The sequence below is a fragment of the Dreissena polymorpha genome, unplaced genomic scaffold (assembly GCF_020536995.1).
Source record: "Dreissena polymorpha isolate Duluth1 unplaced genomic scaffold, UMN_Dpol_1.0 chrUn035, whole genome shotgun sequence".
Taxonomy (NCBI): domain Eukaryota; kingdom Metazoa; phylum Mollusca; class Bivalvia; order Myida; family Dreissenidae; genus Dreissena; species Dreissena polymorpha.
Genome location: NW_026273349.1, coordinates 258,936 through 277,716, shown reverse-complemented (window position 1 = coordinate 277,716; position 18,781 = coordinate 258,936). Strand labels below are relative to the sequence as shown.

Here is an 18,781-nt window from a genome sequence, read left to right as displayed (position 1 = left end):
CTCGGCTCGGGTACTACTTACCGGTACATGTACCGGTAAGTACTCTTAATTTTACTTACATGTACCCTGGGTACGGTAAATAAACTTAAACATACCCGCAAATATTAGATTATATCCGAGTTGTATATCCGCCAAAAATCCGATGTCGTTAAACATGCTACCGATTAACGTAAAACAATATTGTTTACCTTAAACAAACTTCTCTTTTAAAAAATCTGCATCAACATGCTTTTTAGTATGAGTGTTGAGAGGACGCCGTAGGAATAAGCAAGTAATCAAGAATACGTCTCTGTTTCTGCTTTTATTTCCTTCATGTATAATGACGATAAGGATTGACGACTAACATCGACGACAATGATCACAAGCATTTACGACTAACACTGACAACAAGCATTGGCGACTAGATGTAACATTGACGATTCTCTACAATAAATGAAATTAACAGTAATAAATGAATAATAAGATTATAGTACAACAGATATGCTTTTCAAAGTATAATATAATAGCATACACTCATTAGAATAAGAGGTTTCATAAATAACAATTTGAAACATTTTCAATAAATATCGAAATATCTTAAACAATATTTATTACACAGCATTAATTAATTGTTAAAACATAATATAAATACCGAATATGGTGTTCCCCATTTAACGGACCTTGGTAACCAAATAATGTTTCTTTTAAAAAATCTATGACGGTAAAAAGTGAACGTGCGATGTCGCGGAAAATATTATACTTGACGACGTCATACAATGACGCGACTTTAAACAATTTAAGATTTAAAATTAAATCACATTATTGATTTTAACAATGAGTTTTGATAATATAAATGCCATTTAACAGAAAATTTACATAAATGTAAACATAATTAATTTTTACAAAATAGCCGACAACAACCGATTTAGTGTTAAAATTCCCGCGTACGTTTTAGTATATTTACCGTACCCAGGGTACGAGCCTTACTAACTGTATTATTATTATATCTCACCGACTACAAAGTACCTTTACCTTGTTGTGTTTATCAACCTGGAATTTATGTAAAATCCGGCTAATTAGTAACAGATGTGATACACTGAGATAAAGATATTGCCTTAGTCCTTATGTATTTGAGGCTGTTTCCATAAATAATTAAGAAGTAACTTTTTACAGCTTTAAAGATTTTTTAAAAATAAATAACTCAGAAAAAAGTTTATCAATTACAGAATAATTATTGATTTTATATAAAATGGCTCCTTTGTAATGTTTAAATGCTACAATTTTCAATCGACCAGTAATGACCAGTATTGACCGGTTTTAACCAGGTATTGACCGCCGGCCCGGTCAATACTCAATTGACCGGTCAATATGCCAACCCTGCATTGAAGCCTTATATGCATTTATCTATTATTATTTGGGCACAAATAATTTTACTGTGTGAAGACCCTACATAAAAATGCTGATTTTTTTCTTACTTGGTACCTGGCGACACACATTTTCAAGTCTATTTCATTAAATTTGGCATAGATATTTATAAAATTGGCATCGTATGAACCAGTAGTCATAGTATAAGCAACATTGAAGCCTAATATGCATTCATCTATTATTAATTGGGCACAAATAATTTTACTGTGTGAAGACCCTACATAAAAATGCTGATTTTTTTCTCACCTCGTACCTGGCGACACACATTTTCAAGTCTTTTTCATTAAATTTGGCATAGATATTTTAAAAAATGGCATCGTATGAACCAGTAGTCATAGTATAAGCAACATTGAAGCCTAATATGCATTCATTTACATGTATTATTATTTGGGCACAAACAATTTTACCGTGTGAAGATCCTACATAAAAATGCTGATTTTTTTCTTATTTGGTACCTGGCGACACACATTTTCAAGTCTATTTCATTAAATTTGGCATAGATATTTATAAAACTGGCATCGTATGAACCAGTAGTCATAGTATAAGCAACATTGAAGCCTAATATGCATTCATCTATTATTATTTGGGCACAAATAATTTTACCGTGTGAAGACCCTACATAAAAATGCTGATTTTTTTCTTACTTGGTACCTGGCGACACACATTTTCAAGTCTATTTCATTTAATTTGGCATAGATATTTATAAAATTGGGATCGTATGAACCAGTAGTCATAGTATAAGCAACATTGAAGCCTAATATGCATTCATCTATTATTATTTGGGCACAAATAATTTTACCATGTGAAGACCCTACATAAAAATGCTGATTTTTTTCTTACTTGGTACCTGGCGACACACATTTTTAATTCTATTTCATTAAATTTGGCATATATATTAATAAAAGTGGCATTGTATGAACATATCGTCATAGTATATGCAACATTGAAGCCTAATATGCATCATCTATTATTATTTGGGAACAAATAATTTTACCGTGTGAAGACCCTACATAAAAATGCGGATTTTTTTCTTACTTGGTACCTGGCGAATCACATTTTCAAGTCTATTTCATTAAATTTGGCATAGATATTTATAAAAATGGTATCGTATGAACCAGTAGTCATAGTATAAGCAACATTGAAGCCTAATATGCATTCATCTATTATTAATTGGGCACAAATAATTTTACTGTGTGAAGACCCTACATAAAAATACTGATTTTTTTCTTACTTGGTACCTGGCGACACACATTTTCAAGTCTTTTTCATTAAATTTGGCATAGATATTTTAAAAAATGGCATCGTATGAACCAGTAGTCATAGTATAAGCAACATTGAAGCCTAATATGCATTCATCTACATGTATTATTATTTGTGCACAAACAATTTTACCGTGTGAAGATCCTACATAAAAATGCTGATTTTTTTCTTATTTGGTACCTGGCGACACACATTTTCAAGTCTATTTCATTTAATTTGGCATAGATATTTATAAAACTGGCATCGTATGAACCAGTAGTCATAGTATAAGCAACATTGAAGCCTAATATGCATTCATCTATTATTATTTGGGCACAAATAATTTTACCGTGTGAAGACCCTACATAAAAATGCTGATTTTTTTCTTACTTGGTACCTGGCGACACACATTTTCAAGTCTATTTCATTAAATTTGGCATAGATATTTATAAAAATGGTATCGTATGAACCAGTAGTCATAGTATAAGCAACATTGAAGCCTAATATGCATTCATCTATTATTAATTGGGCACAAATAATTTTACTGTGTGAAGACCCTACATAAAAATACTGATTTTTTTCTTACTTGGTACCTGGCGACACACATTTTCAAGTCTTTTTCATTAAATTTGGCATAGATATTTTAAAAAATGGCATCGTATGAACCAGTAGTCATAGTATAAGCAACATTGAAGCCTAATATGCATTCATCTACATGTATTATTATTTGTGCACAAACAATTTTACCGTGTGAAGATCCTACATAAAAATGCTGATTTTTTTCTTATTTGGTACCTGGCGACACACATTTTCAAGTCTATTTCATTTAATTTGGCATAGATATTTATAAAACTGGCATCGTATGAACCAGTAGTCATAGTATAAGCAACATTGAAGCCTAATATGCATTCATCTATTATTATTTGGGCACAAATAATTTTACCGTGTGAAGACCCTACATAAAAATGCTGATTTTTTTCTTACTTGGTACCTGGCGACACACATTTTCAAGTCTATTTCATTAAATTTGGCATAGATATTTTAAAAAATGGCATTGTATGAACCAGTAGTCATAGTATAAGCAACATTGAAGCCTAATATGCATTCATCTGTTATTATTTTTGGCACAAATAATTTTACCATGTGAAGACCCTACATAAAAATGCTGATTTTTTTCTTACTTGGTACCTGGCGACACACATTTTCATTTCTATTTCATTAAATTTGGCATATATATTAATAAAAATGGCATTGTATGAAGTTATGAACATATCGTCATAGTATCAGGGGTGGCGAAATCAAATGTCCGGGTTGCCCGAGTCGTACATTTGCTTGTCTGGGCAACTGATTTTTTTCAATTAAGTTGTCCGTGGACAACAAGTTTTTTAAAAGTCGGGTCCAGGTATACAAAAAAAATACATTGTATTAAGGCCACGACTTTTTTTTTTATTGGTTTACAAAAATTATTTTGAAAATGGTCCATCGGGCGGTCGAAAAAAAAAAAAAAAAAAAAACATCATTGGAAAAAAAAGTTAATACTAATAACATCAGAACAAAGACAACATATCTTTTATAACCTTAAACACAGAGACAAAAAATCAAATTATGCAATGAAACACATCTATATCTTCAAATAAAATGAGTCCTAACAGCACATTATGTAACATCAGGCAATTTTAAACACTGCATTACATGACATGCGTTCTTCTCCCATTAAAACGAAAAACTGCGCTTCATTTCCATAATTGGATGCGCACCATTACGCAATGCGATGCCCGTTGCATAAATCTTATATAAGATAAACTACTCATACACTAATTACCCGGTATGTGTTTGCTCTTACTCGACTTATGAGATCGTACATGAAAAAAAAATCGAGGTAGATCGATCCATGCGTCGTCGCGGTAATGTTTGTCAAAGTTGTTGTTGTCATGAAAACTCGTTGATTTACAACGCAAAACGTCTTATTTGAACTGACGCGAATTAATTTAATCATATTTGTCAACTTCGCTTTTGCTTTATTTTGATAATTTAATCCAAAGTTTAATGTTAGCAAGTGTTTTTTTTTTACTGGAATTGTAAACAAGGAGTCGGTTAAAGTCTTCCGAAAATGTGCAGTCTGTGTGAATTGACAGTTTGACGTCATCAAAGGAAAGCCGCTTTCTGTCGGAAGCAATAAAGCGACAAATTTCGCGCCGAAAAAATTGGCTTCCTTTGTCTAGCAATCAACATGCCGAATCAATTGTGTGTTTGGTTCTCAATTGCAATCCTCCAATTTAATAAAAGCACGTGCATAGCTCCGCCTTCGAATCTTTTGCAGAGAACGGAGGCGGAGTTTAACGGTTAATTGAGCTAGTGTTTTACACAAGTTGAGTTCCGATTTGCCGAAATTACTCGGCCCAAAGCGTTGAAACGACAAATACATTTATCAATGATTTTCCGAGATACACCGATTTGTTCCGATTTCCAAACTTTCTGTACAGTTCCTATAAACTATGGCGGACGTGTTTACAAAATTCCTAAACACATATATCGTAAATAATGGCAGTGTTTTATTGGATTATTTATACTAATTATCAAATACTATCGGGTTTTGTTTAATATAATTAACATGTTAAACAATATAGTTGCGTCACAGACACGGAAATAAATTTTGATGGGGTCGACATTTGACTGACGCTGATTTTCTTATTGTCTGTAATTTTTACCCGAAATAAATTTTGAGAAGTGCCCATAAAAGGACTGGTACATAATGTGTCACATTGAAAAATATCCCGATCTCTGCAATTGAATATATGTGAACCAATCGTTGATTGTACTTACTTGATTTTATTCGCAACCGTACTCAAACCGGATCGTTTTTTTCTCGTTTCGCTCGTTTTGCAGTGCGGTCGGGAATAAAATATTTAAAAAAAAGACGATTTTCCGATTTTATTTTTTTTCCCATTTTCCAAAAATTAGGGTCGGCGGTTTTGTAAACCAAGAAATATAAAAGTCGTGGCCTAAAGCTGTAATTAAGTTTTACAAAACCGGATTTTGACATGCGATTACATTGTCAGTGCTATTTGCGGAGCAATCAAGTTTTAATACGGGCACTCTCCTGCGCAGTGATCTCCCTAATTATATAAGAGACCAGGAGCATGCCGCATTTTAAACATTTGGCCCGACTGTTAGACAGTGTACAGACTGGTTTCTTTATTTTTACAATCAGACGGAAATAAAAAGTATCAAAGTAAGATAATCAAAACACGGTCTACCTTGTTATTTAAGACGACTTTAATGGTAAAAAATGGAACTTTTTTTTTTAATCTTCAACAACGGAGCAGAAACCCGAAGCTTTGAGCAGTCCACCTCCCAAAAAAACTAAGAAAGATTATGATAAAAAATATTATCTAAGTAAACGCACCAGAACTTTTCAAGAAACTTGGCTAACAGATTTTCAATGATTACACATGTACCAGTTGATGATAATCAAATTGCTACCAGTAGCGGAGCCTCAGTCTGACAGGGCTCAAAATTAACTTTTTTTTCTACTTGCAAAACATTGCGAGCTGCTTTATTACCAACTCGCAAAATCAAAAACAGACTCGCAAATTTTGCAGTGTGTTCACTCAGAAAACAAAGTTTAAGTGTTAGTTTGGGATATTTTTAATGGGTTTTCAAATATTGAAAAAAATCAGCTATGATATTGTGTGTTGAGTGCGACGTCACCAAAATACAAATCAACGGTTAACTTTACTTTATCTTTTGTATTTTTATTTCCGTCTGTAGGCAAAATGAAACTAATTATGTTTGGCTTCGACGCCATGTCTGTGCAAGTTCAATGAACAAATGTGAAGAGTCAACTGTTTAACGTTCTTTGTTCCAATACTATCCGCGTATCTGTACTATAAGTATACCAGTCTACATACAAGGTGCGCGCTTCTGCATACATAGACGTTCTATAAATTGACCTACGGTTTAGCGTTCATGACGTTGAGTGCATTTATATTACTAGTTTTTTTCCCACTATTTCTTTACTCGCAAAAAAATACTAGTGGCTTAAAACTTAACTCGCAATCAGTATTTTTCACTCGCATTTTGCGAGTGTGCGAGTGTTAATTTCGAGCCCTGGTCTGATGAGGTCCACATATTGGACTAGTTTAATTTGTTAAGATTACGATGTACTATGTTCAACACATGTTTTAATTACACTAGCTCTGCAAGATTAAAAGTTTTAGAAAGTCTTTATATTGTTTATAATATACTGCTATAATGAATGTACTATTGAAATACAACTATAAACAAAATAAGAAAATCATACTCATTTTGGTATATTCCACAGTGTTTTACATTAATCAATAAATGCGTTTATAATTTATATAAACATTAACGGACAAGTGTTGTTCAGCAACGGACAAGTTAAATTTCCTAAATGGTTGTCCGTGGACAAGTTTAGTTTTTTGAGATTTCGCCACCCCTGCAGTATAAGCAACATTGAAGCCTAATATGCATTCATCTATTATTATTTGGGAACAAATAATTTTACCGTGTGAAGACCCTACATAAAAATGCAGATTTTTTTCTTACTTTGTACCTGGCGAATCGCATTTTCAAGTCTATTTCATTAAATTTGGCATAGACATTTATAAAAATGGTATCGTATGAACCATTAGTCATAGTATAAGCAACATTGAAGCCTAATATGCATTCATCTATTCTTATTTGGGCACAAATAATTTTACTGTGTGAAGACCCTACATAAAAATGCTGACTTTTTTCTTACTTGGTACCTGGCGACACACATTTTCAAGTCTATTTCATTAAATTTGGCATAGATATTTATAAAATTGGCATCGTATGAACCAGTAGTCATAGTATAAGCAACATTGAAGCCTAATATGCATTCATCTATTCTTATTTTGGCACAAATAATTTTACTGTGTGAAGACCCTACATAAAAATGCTGATTTTTTTCTTACTTGGTACATGGCGACACACATTTTCAAGTCTATTTCATTAAATTTGGCATAGATATTTATAAAATTGGCATCGTATGAACCAGTAGTCATAGTATAAGCAACATTGAAGCCTAATATGCATTCATCTATTATTACTTGGGCACAAATAATTTTACTGTGTGAAGACCCTATATAAAAATGCTGATTTTTTTCTTATTTGGTACCTGGCGACACACATTTTCAAGTCTATTTCATTAAATTTGGCATAGATATTTATAAAAATGGCATCGTATGAACCAGTAGTCATAGTATAAGCAACATTGAAGCCTAATATGCATTCATCTATTATTATTTGTGCACAAATAATTTAACCGTGTGAAGACCCTAGATAAAAATGCTGATTTTTTTCTTACTTGGTACCTGGCAACACACATTTTCATGTCTATTTCATTACATTTGGCATAGATATTTATAAAAATGGCATCGTATGAACCAGTAGTCATAGTATAAGCAACATTGAAGCCTAATATGCATTCATCTATTATTATTTTGGGCATAAATAATTTTACCGTGTGATGACCCTACATAAAAATGCTGATTTTTTTTCTTACTTGGTATCTTGCGACACACATTTTCAAGTCTTTTTCATTAAATTTGGCATATACATGTATATTAATGAAAATGGCATTGTATGAACATGTCGTCATAGTATAAGCTGAGAAGCATAATACGCATTCATCTATTATAATTTGGGCTCATACAATTTTACCGTGTTAGCACCATATATCAAGTTGCAGATTTTTTTAATATTCGCCACATACCCAAAGGCATTTTCATTAATATCTCAGAAAAATAGACCTATATATTAATACAAATGGCATCTAAAGAACATTTTATCATAGTTAAACATGGTTCCCAGCCAACCTGGAAATCAGGGAAAACCTGGAAAAAGACTTTCACTTTCACTATTGCCCAGTACAAATATATGGACAGAATGATTTTTTCACTTACCGGTATGTGGGTGTATGTTGGCTCTACTTCACAAGATACAGTCATTGTAGTTTAATTGAAAAACGCATCTTACAATGTGAGATGAGTTCTGGGTTCAAGCCCCAGTAGTGGCCTATCATGTGTGATATACAGAGCCATTATAATAAAATATACACAGTTATCTTTTTAAACAATACAATTAAATATAAGGAATAATGTTAAAGGGGCATTGCTGCTTAGCCATTTTTGGGATTGTATTGTGATTTTTGGCAAAATTTGACACTGAATAACAGGGTTTATATACATCCCAAGCATAAATGCTTCTAAATTTGTAAAAAAAAACAAGTCGAAGTGTGCAGAATATTAAAAATTTGCAACTTTCTGATGTCTAAAGGTCATTAAATGCCACTCAAAGTTTACATTTTTTGTACAAAATGACCCATTTTGTGCTGTTCATTATTGGTTAATGTTTTACGCTGTCAGGTCCAAAAACGCTCATTCTGTAGCTTGTTTGGACTATAATCTATAATGTGGCCAAGTTTCAGCAGATTCGACCCAGTGGTTCTGATTTTATACGCCGTGCCTAGCTTTTATTAGTCCACTACCGGTTTTACCGGAGGGGATTTATGGTTTGTGCTCTGTGTGTCCGTCAGTCAGTCAGTCAGTCTGTCACACTTTTCTGAATCCTGCGATAACTTTAAAAGTTCTTAATATTTTTTCATGAAACTTGAAACATGGATAGATGGCAATAAGGACATTATGCACGTGATTTCATTTTGCTCCTATGTAAAAAATTCTGGTTTCTATGGCAATAAATAAAAAAATAAAATAAATTCTGACAATGGTGGAGCCGGTAGGGGACAAAATAATTTGCTTGACAATAGTCTTGTTGAGTATTACTCACTGACTTATGCGGCTGTTTTCGGAGAATACCTGAGGTATTGTCATAGCTAGCTCATCGTGTCGTGTCGTGTCTTTTCGCCGTCCGGCGTCCGCCATGCTAAAACCTTAACATTGACCCATTGTACCCACAATTTTCGTACCCACATTTTTTTTCGTAACCAAAATGTTCGTACCCACATTTGTTTAGTACCCAAAATTTGTGTTCCCACATTTTCTTACCCAAAATTTTCGAACCCACATTTTTTTAGTTCCCACTCATTCCATCCCGCGAAACCCTTAAGGTGTCGCAACTCTAGTATGGAATGAGTGATGTATTGGACGTCATCATTGATGACGTTCATTCGAACGAATGATAAAGGGGGCTAAGTTTCGTTAAGCTGGGGCAAATCACTGCGATTTGAGGCGCTTGAAAACTGGTCGAACACGTTTGCTGAAATTTGACATGTATATGGACAAGAATGCGATTTACCTGTTGGCGTAGGCGTTATACCTGGGAAAAATCAAGTTTTCGAGTATTTTGTGTTTAATTTTTTTTCTGCGAAACACAACGCGCGTAGATAAACATTGTGACGTAACGTCATGAAAAGCGCTTAGGCTAGCTTCCATCTTGTTAAGAAACTAAGTTACGCGTTATTAATTCTATATAATATTATACAGTTATGCGTTAAATCTATAAACAACGACGTAATAATTGTGTTTAAATATCAATACGAAGTACACATGCATGTCTTTTGTGCAGATCGAGTGTGGTTGTTTAGATATTCATGACATAAATCTATGTTATTGTGTGCGACGAGTTGAAGAAAGGTTTACACGGCGAGGCTTTCCGAGACGTGTCGGATAAATGTAAGTACACACTGGTATAAACAAGGTATTCTATTTATCCGATAATATCTTTAATATACATGATAATCATGAGACAAAAACATTGTTAATTTAGAGTTTAATTATTGAATCAATAAAGAAACGTGAGCAGTAAATCAATTGAGTATAAACAACTAGCTTACCTTAATGACGACAATAATCCAATATAATATAACAATTACAATTATGTATGATAAACACACAATCCGAAATACGTTTTTGCATTCGTTCGATGCTTTAAACAAATAAATAACTGTTAAAAACATCCAGAGAATTTAACTTAAAATTGTTTGTTTTGACAAATAAATTACGTCACACAACATACGTCATAAATTGCGCTATCAGTTGCATGCAAAATAAAAGTAAGGAAAGCCGGTTTTGAGAAATGTTTATATAGAGGAGCAAAAAAGTATGATATAAACAATAACAAACGATAGAGTGGTGACGGACTTCTCAAAATAGCATTAATTGAAATAGTTTCATGTATATTAAAATATCTGTGATATCTTTGGATACCATCATCAAATACACAGAAAAAATAAAATACAATGTAAGTATCACGTGTACTTGAATTTGTCCGACGAGTTGAAGAAAGGTTTACACGGCGAGGCTTGCCGTGAGCAACACATCATTAGCAGCATAAAGTGCGTGACAAATAAACAAAATAATCAAACATAATTATAATTTCACGTAGCACATTAAAATATCTATTGCAACTGACACCGTTTTGTAGCGAAATTTGATGACTCAATTTCAGCTTTAACAAGAGTTATAAAAAAACTTAATTAAGTATAAACGTCACGCGTATCTAAATGACATCGTTAATCCAATGTTTGTAACAATAAGTTGACTATTTTAATCCAAAGTTTATAACAAACACCTTGAAACGATATGCACTTCCACCTTTATTAATCCATGTCTTTGTCGAAACTTAGTTCAAACCACACAATTGTATTGTATTTCTATCTATGTTTACATTTATGCATGATGAACACACAATCCGAAACACGTTTTGCATTCGTTCGATGCTTTAAACAAATAGTTTACAGATAAAAAACACAACGTCCGCGACATGTTCTTAAATTCCAGAGAGTGTAAATAAAACTGTTGTGTTTCGTCACCGAAATGACGTCACACAATGTACTGCGTAGTACATTTCGTAATATAAAATCAAAGCGCTGATTGCATTGCAAAATGAATTCAACACTATCTTGAACGCAACGCTATAATGATGTTTCAATAAAATACACAGAATTTTGTAAACACAGAAAAAGGCTTAATGCTAGTCGATAGTGTTTAAGATGGGGATGTCCGACACAATGCAGTGGTTTGCTCTTTTCACGTTTTTAATATTATAGTAATGGGAATTGAAGTTCTACTTTTTAAGGTAGCTAATCGAACGGCTTCGAAACAATAAACATGTCTGCGAGTATTATGGTTAATTTCATGTGATGTGTATATTAAATTTTTGCGAGAACTTTGGTTACCATCATTAAATGCACAAAAAGAAATAGGTTCTTAATTTTATTTCATTTCACCACTCATTCCATCCCGCGAAACCCTTAAGGTGTCGCAACTCTAGTACTTTTTCTGTGAAAAGTGTTACAAAATACACTCACCTTTGATAAAAAGGCTTTTTATACTTTGTATACGATGTACTGGGGTCTACATTGCAGATTTAATAACAGAAAGAAAAATACACAGTGTTTTGATAATACTTATTTTAAATATGTGGATCATGGGTTTGTCATAAAACAAAGGCTTATTAATTTGTGATTCTTGCTTATAGTATTATAACAGATACATTTGGATATGTACGTACTAGATTAAGCGTATATTTAAATGGGCGAACCTGAAATCAAAGACAGGGGATATATTAAAATTGGACCATACTCTGTGAAAAGGGAGTTCAATGCAGGTGCGTAAAGTGTCGTCCCAGATGAATCTGTGCAGTCCACACATATTGTTCAGGGACAACGTTTTCCCTCTAAACTAGATTTTTGCTAAGAAGAGACTTCCTTGAAAGAAAAAATATCACAAAGCGGAAAGTGTTGTCCCTGATTAGCCTGCGCGGACTGCACAGGCTAATCTGGGACGACACTTTATGCACATGTATTAAACCCCCTTTTCTTAAAGAGCAGCTCAATTTTAAAATTGCAAATTGACTTTTGCATGCGTAATAATATTTATTTGCAATAAGCTCTTATGGATTAGCAAATATCTCCTGTTTGTTGAACTAATACACGTCTCGAGTCATAATAAGTATTTAACATCCATGACTTAAACGGACCATTTAACAGATTATGACATGTTCTGAAGTTTGCGAACTAATGCTTTAAATTCATTTAAACATCGGAACAAAAGAGTTTCAGTTAAAAACAAAAATTAACCCGTTTATGCCTAGCGTCCTGAAAAAATGACTTTGCAAACAGCGTAGACCCAGATGAGACGCCGCATTATGCGCCGTCTCATCTGGGTATGCGCTGTTTGCTTAAAGGAATTTCAGTAAGTAATAGTCTAAATATAGAAATACATATACTAGACATCCCTAATTTTGTAAATAAATTGGTCCAATTTAGAAGGATGAGAGAGTCCACTAGGCATAAATTGGATAAAATTGAAGAATGAAAAAAACGTTATCCACACCTGGGCTCGAACCACTGAGCCTTGGAGCAAATTCGGCCAATGAACTTGTTATGCGTGAAAAGTTGTGCTAGGATTATTTAAACAATCCATTTAAAACGCATCGAACGTAATATATCGCTTTTTTAATCATTTCAACATTTTGTTGCATGAGACGGGTTATACATAAAGATATTAAAACAGTATCGCAGTTTTATGTTTTATTTTAATTTCCCTTCAACACCCTTGATTTGTAACTCTGTGAAGTCAGCAGCTTACAGTTCGCGTTCCAACTATGGCAACGTATTTTAACTGCGGCAGTATCACACGAGATACACGCAGTCCTCATGGAAAGTGTATACAGCAACAAAAAATCGATTCAATACTTAGCTATCAACGCTTACTGTGTGATTGTCACATTCACAAAGCTTTACGTCATGTGTGAACATGTACTAAAATTCGGTTACGCGTTTTTGTATTTACATTATTTAACAACATTTGATTTTTTTAAAACTAAATAAATGTCTGCGTAACAAGAAAATATCATTCTTGATGCGAAATAAGTATGTAAATGTACATAAACATAAGGATTATGTCAGATTTTAAATATCTAACTATTGAAACGGCACTGGTTCGATAATCCGGAAGTTTCGTTAATCCGGAAATTTCTGCCGGAACTGACGTGCCCGGATAAACGCGGGGGTCACTGTATATGTCTTTTAAATAAGTGTAATTAAACATAGATAAAAGCCTAACATCGTGAGTTCAAACATGACTTACCTAAACCGTATAATGCATCCGGTGGGTTTGATCAAGTCCGCCTATATTAGAAGCGAATGTTCAAAGCAATATTCTAGCTTAAAAGCCACGCGATACAGAAATCTGTCCTGACGAAGTGATCAAACACTTTCAAGTGGTGAACGCTCTGATCACTAAGTTATAGCACGGACTCTAGATTGCACCACGGACTCTAGATTACAATATACACTCCGTGGTTATAGTTAAGTGATAATTTAAGCACTGTGTGCACTGAATGCAAAATTGCGAGAACAATTTCATTCCGTTGGACAATTAATATTACTTAAGCTATTACATTGACTCTCTACAACAAAAATGTGGCCTCAGTGTGTTTTTTAAAGATTAAACTACACCCAGTTAGTTACAAGAGCATCAAAACTGCTATGATAAACATTATTGAAGACATTTTGAACGACGATGTGTTTTAATTTTTGTTTTGAAACGGTTTATTTTGAATCGCTGAGATGTTTAAGCACAGCCTAAAATTTCGCACCTTAAAAACGGTTGTCGATACGTTATCCCCTGACAGATGGCAATTTACACAAATTGCTTCAAACTGTAAAAAAGATGTAACAAAAAAAAGTTATACGCGTGAAGGAGACCTTCATAGACATTCCTTGTGTTTTGCGTTACATAGATGCAATTCCAATTATTAATATATCAGTCCATATGTCAACGGTAATACGCATTTAAATTAAACTGAGGTTATAATCACTTAACATTTTACAATATCATAAAATATAAATTTTTAAAATTGAGACACATTTGACAGTTTCGTTTATTCTAAAATATTGTAAAAAAAACACAACTGTATATTCTTTTAAAATAAATAATTGTTATGAACTTCATATTTTGTGCAATAGTGTATACGTGATTATTTTAGTTGTACAATTATTGTATGTGTCCTTCAAATTAAATGATTGTATGTATTAATATTTATATTTTGGCAATATCTTAGATTTAATGATCTTTTTGGATGCAAGAAAGGTTTGACGATTTTTGAAATATAGCTGCAATTTCTGGATATTTAATTTTAGTGTTTTCAATTGTTCGGTAGTATTGTTCTTGTGTGGGTGGACTACCTGGAGGAAACCGCTCTCCCGGTATTTTAACCACTAATAAAACTCACATGCGCCAGGAGTGTAAATTGAAACCGGGTCGCAGGATATTGTGTTGACTTTACGCAGTTAGATGACTTGTTCACAGTTTGACAAACTAACGATTTTCAAAAAAAAATGTCATAGATTCATACAAGAATGTATGCATTTTTAAACAGGCGAAATAACGCTAATGGATTAGAAAAATTATTTCTTCATTAATGGATACTCATCATAATTTGTAAAATACGAGTATTACTAACATAGCGTTTATAATTTGCAATACTTTATAACAGCGTGCTTGGCGCAATGGTAACCCTCTTGCTTTTGTCGCTTAAATTGATATCTAAGATTTATGAAAAATGAAACTGATATACAAATCTTAGAAATTATTTAACTGCGTAAAGTCAACAAAACATCCATGGACGATTCCAAATTGCGCAGCTCTGTTAATAATAAGCGTTCTGTGTAACTGAAACCGCAAATACATGTGTACGAAAGTACTGACAATAAAACGTTTTTACTACGCATCGATTTGCTTAGGCACACGCAACTAGACTGCATCCGGCGTTTTACTGACTCGCAGAGACAGGGCTTTTCCGTCAAAGTTGGTCGTTGTTTAATAGTCGAACACTATTTTTGAGTTTAATTATCCAGATGTTTCTGGTTATCCACTTTATATGTATTACATATTACAAATTGTCATGTCGCATTTGATTAACTTCATGTTGCGTAATGCCTGGCTACATGGTTGTTGCATTTTGCTTTCATCTTGTTGAGATGCTAGTGTTATAACTAGTGTAAATGCGGAGTGTACAAACAGTATGTTCGTAACGAATAGCACGATACAAAAAGCATTTGGCATATACATAAATTCAGTTGTATAATGTCAACATGGAGTTGTCGTTAAACAATATGCAATTGTCATTTAGCAACATGAATGGACTGGCAGAGTTTCCCTACCATAAGTAGGGTGATGTTTATTTTTGTTGCACTCATGTTAGATTTAAATTGAGTATGTGTGTGTTTAATAAAATTTATTTCATGTTACAAAGACAACTTGAATGCTTGAAAATTGAATGATGAGTGTTGTTCATTGTTGAATTACATATTTATTACACTTCGTATGCATTTTACTGTTGTTATGAAAGAGGATTATCCATTTCCTGTGCAATCATTATTTGCTATAGGTCTTCCTTTTAAATGAGCCACGTTCTAAGAACAATGGACTTAATTCTCTTGCGTAAAGTGTCATACCTGATATGCTAAGCGGCTGATGGATTGAGTATTCTAAAGAATGCATGTTTTATTACAATATATACAAAAGAAGTAACCATAGCGTTATTCGAATTAAGTAATAGACGCGCAACCATACCAATCATGTGTTTTACATACGCTAGAATTACAGCTGTAAATATGGCCGTATTAATGTTTGAATGTATACGCGTGCACATTAAGCACGTTTTTCACAGACACGAGTCATTTCTAGAAGATTTGTTATAGAACCATGCAAGTTTGTCTGATGAGGATGAGAAATCCTGTTCAAGCAGGACGTTGGGAAATAACAAATAGCCATAAACAAAAATAATCAAGCACGATAGCATCAACAGTTAGCATCGCATATATAATTGATCGAAGGTTCATTGATTGCAAGACGAAATAAAGAAAATAAATCGTTGAAGAAACAACAAGCATGTCCACGCCCATACATGGGCCATTTTCACAGAAGATTAGGGGGTAAATGCCTATTCAACAATTAGGGTAAGTTACTCTTTTCCTTGGGCGGATGTTTACCGATTATGCTTGGTTCAGATCATCGTAATGCTCTCTGATGAAGTTAAAATCTGGTTATTGTAAATATAACTATAAATTTGGGGGTTTTCAACAGTAATTAAGCCTCGCCCTCGGACTAGAGGCTAAATGCATGTGTGTAAAGTGTCGTCCCAGATTAGCCTGTTCAGTCCGCAATGGCTTATCAGGGGCGAAGATTTCCGCCTGAACTTGATTTTCCTTAAAAAGCAAAAATGCAAATGAAAAAAAGCAGAAAGTGTTGTCCCTGATTATTTGATGATACTGTACAAAACATGCACATGGTGTCTTGCTTAACCAACCGCTAATGTTCGAACCTAAGAAGAAGAGGACCTTTGCCTTTTCCATGAACATACATATAAGCGTGATTCAATACTTGCGGGTGTATCATTAAATACTACGAATAAAATAACTAAATGCTACGAATAAAATACAACGAATAAACACAAAGTAGCCCGAAGCATTGGACCTAGGTGATCAACGCTGTAGTACATTTCACTGAACTATTATTGTATGGCATTCTGTTATCTGTGTCTAAACTGATCAATGTCATGGACGATTAAAAACCTGATATAATAATTAAAAGATTGCGCGGGATCCATTGAAGGTAAGAAGATATACAGGTGTATTTGCCGAGTTACAAATGATCACGATTTCACAAATTGACCGTAAAATCGGAAGAGTAATGATACGTTCGTTTTAAATTATTTAGCGCTTTATTCAGAATTTACAAACTATTGTATTAGCTGTTGGCTTACTGTATTATTTCTTTGTATACCATTGCATGTAAATTAAAACCGCTATCAATTTATCGCGCGTGTGTGTATTTACATAGGACGACATTTTACGCCCGTGTATTAAACCCTGTTTTCCTGGAGCGATGTTAAATGTTAAAGTAAACATTTAGATATGTTTTGTAATCTTTAAATACAATCGACTTGATTGTTTAAATGCACCCGACATATAGTTTTGTAAAAAATAAATTGTTTTCTGGTATTACTTGTTCTACTTGTTCTAACATAAAATATGCAGAAATATGCAAACGTAGATTTTGATTATAAAATAAGCACACAAGCCTCATGGACTGTTTGGTAAAAACTTGTGGCTGCTTAACCTCCGCGTCGAGATTTAAATGGAACAAGCATAGCTGGATCAAATCCCTGTCTTGATAACCAACCGCTTGATGATAGCCAAGCCACGTGGTCCAATAATTATCCTGATGTTATTTTTTAATTTTATTTTTTAATTAAGTTAATTTGTAAGTTTTACTATGAACCTAAAATTATAAACCATTTCAAAATATACATGAAAATGATACTACTTTTCACACAAAAATATAACTGTAACAAATTAAATAAAATCCTACCAAATAAGGTTGGATTTTTTGTGATTGCAGATATTGTATGTGAGAGCACGGAACGAAAACTCAGCGTGGAAATTGGTTGCTGCAGTGGTAAATATAAGTAGTGACGTGAAGGGGAACACTTGTGAGAAGAGTAACACCCCTTTTGGTGTACAAATTACAGCCTTTACAACTCTGTTTGTTCGAAATAAGTAACAATGTATCCGTTTATTTGTGTATCCGCTGTCTGCGCGCGTCACAATAAATAAATAAGCATTGGTTTGGGAACCCTGGGTTCAATGCCCGTGCTTAAAATGTCCCAGATAAGCCTGTGCAGTCCGCAAAGGCTAATCAGGGACGACACTTTCCGCTTGTATGGTATTGTTCTTTAAAATAAAGTTTCTTCCTAGCAAACATCCAGGCGGAATGATACATAATTGTTTATTCGGTTCCAATTGTCAGAGCTAGGCTAAAGTACATTATCAGCTGAATGTTTCGAATTGAATGCTGCCTTTATGTTTGTTTTATGAGGAAAACACATAAACATTATTTAAGTAAATGTCTGGGTCATGATTGTTACTTCAAAAGTGTTCAAGAAGTTTTTGTTAATTCATTCAAGGAATAACAGCCCCGTACAGGGCGGCCATGTGAATAAGGATTATATACAATGGATATCGTTGATCAATTGCGTTTTGCGAGTGACATAGCAGGAATAAAACTGGAACGTATGATATACCCTCACTCTAGCAGGATTGAAATTATTGTGTCCTTAT

General features: G+C 33.6%; 1 long non-coding RNA gene across 1 annotated transcript; it reads right to left on the bottom strand.

The window, feature by feature from the left end:
• Positions 1-286: 286 nt before the first annotated feature.
• On the bottom strand, positions 287-3,034 carry LOC127863767 (uncharacterized). Its single transcript, XR_008041169.1, has 2 exons — positions 2,056-3,034; positions 287-1,461 (listed from the first exon to the last, which is right to left on the bottom strand). It is a non-coding gene; the product is annotated as an uncharacterized LOC127863767 (long non-coding RNA).
• Between the last annotated feature and the right edge of the window lie 15,747 nt (positions 3,035-18,781).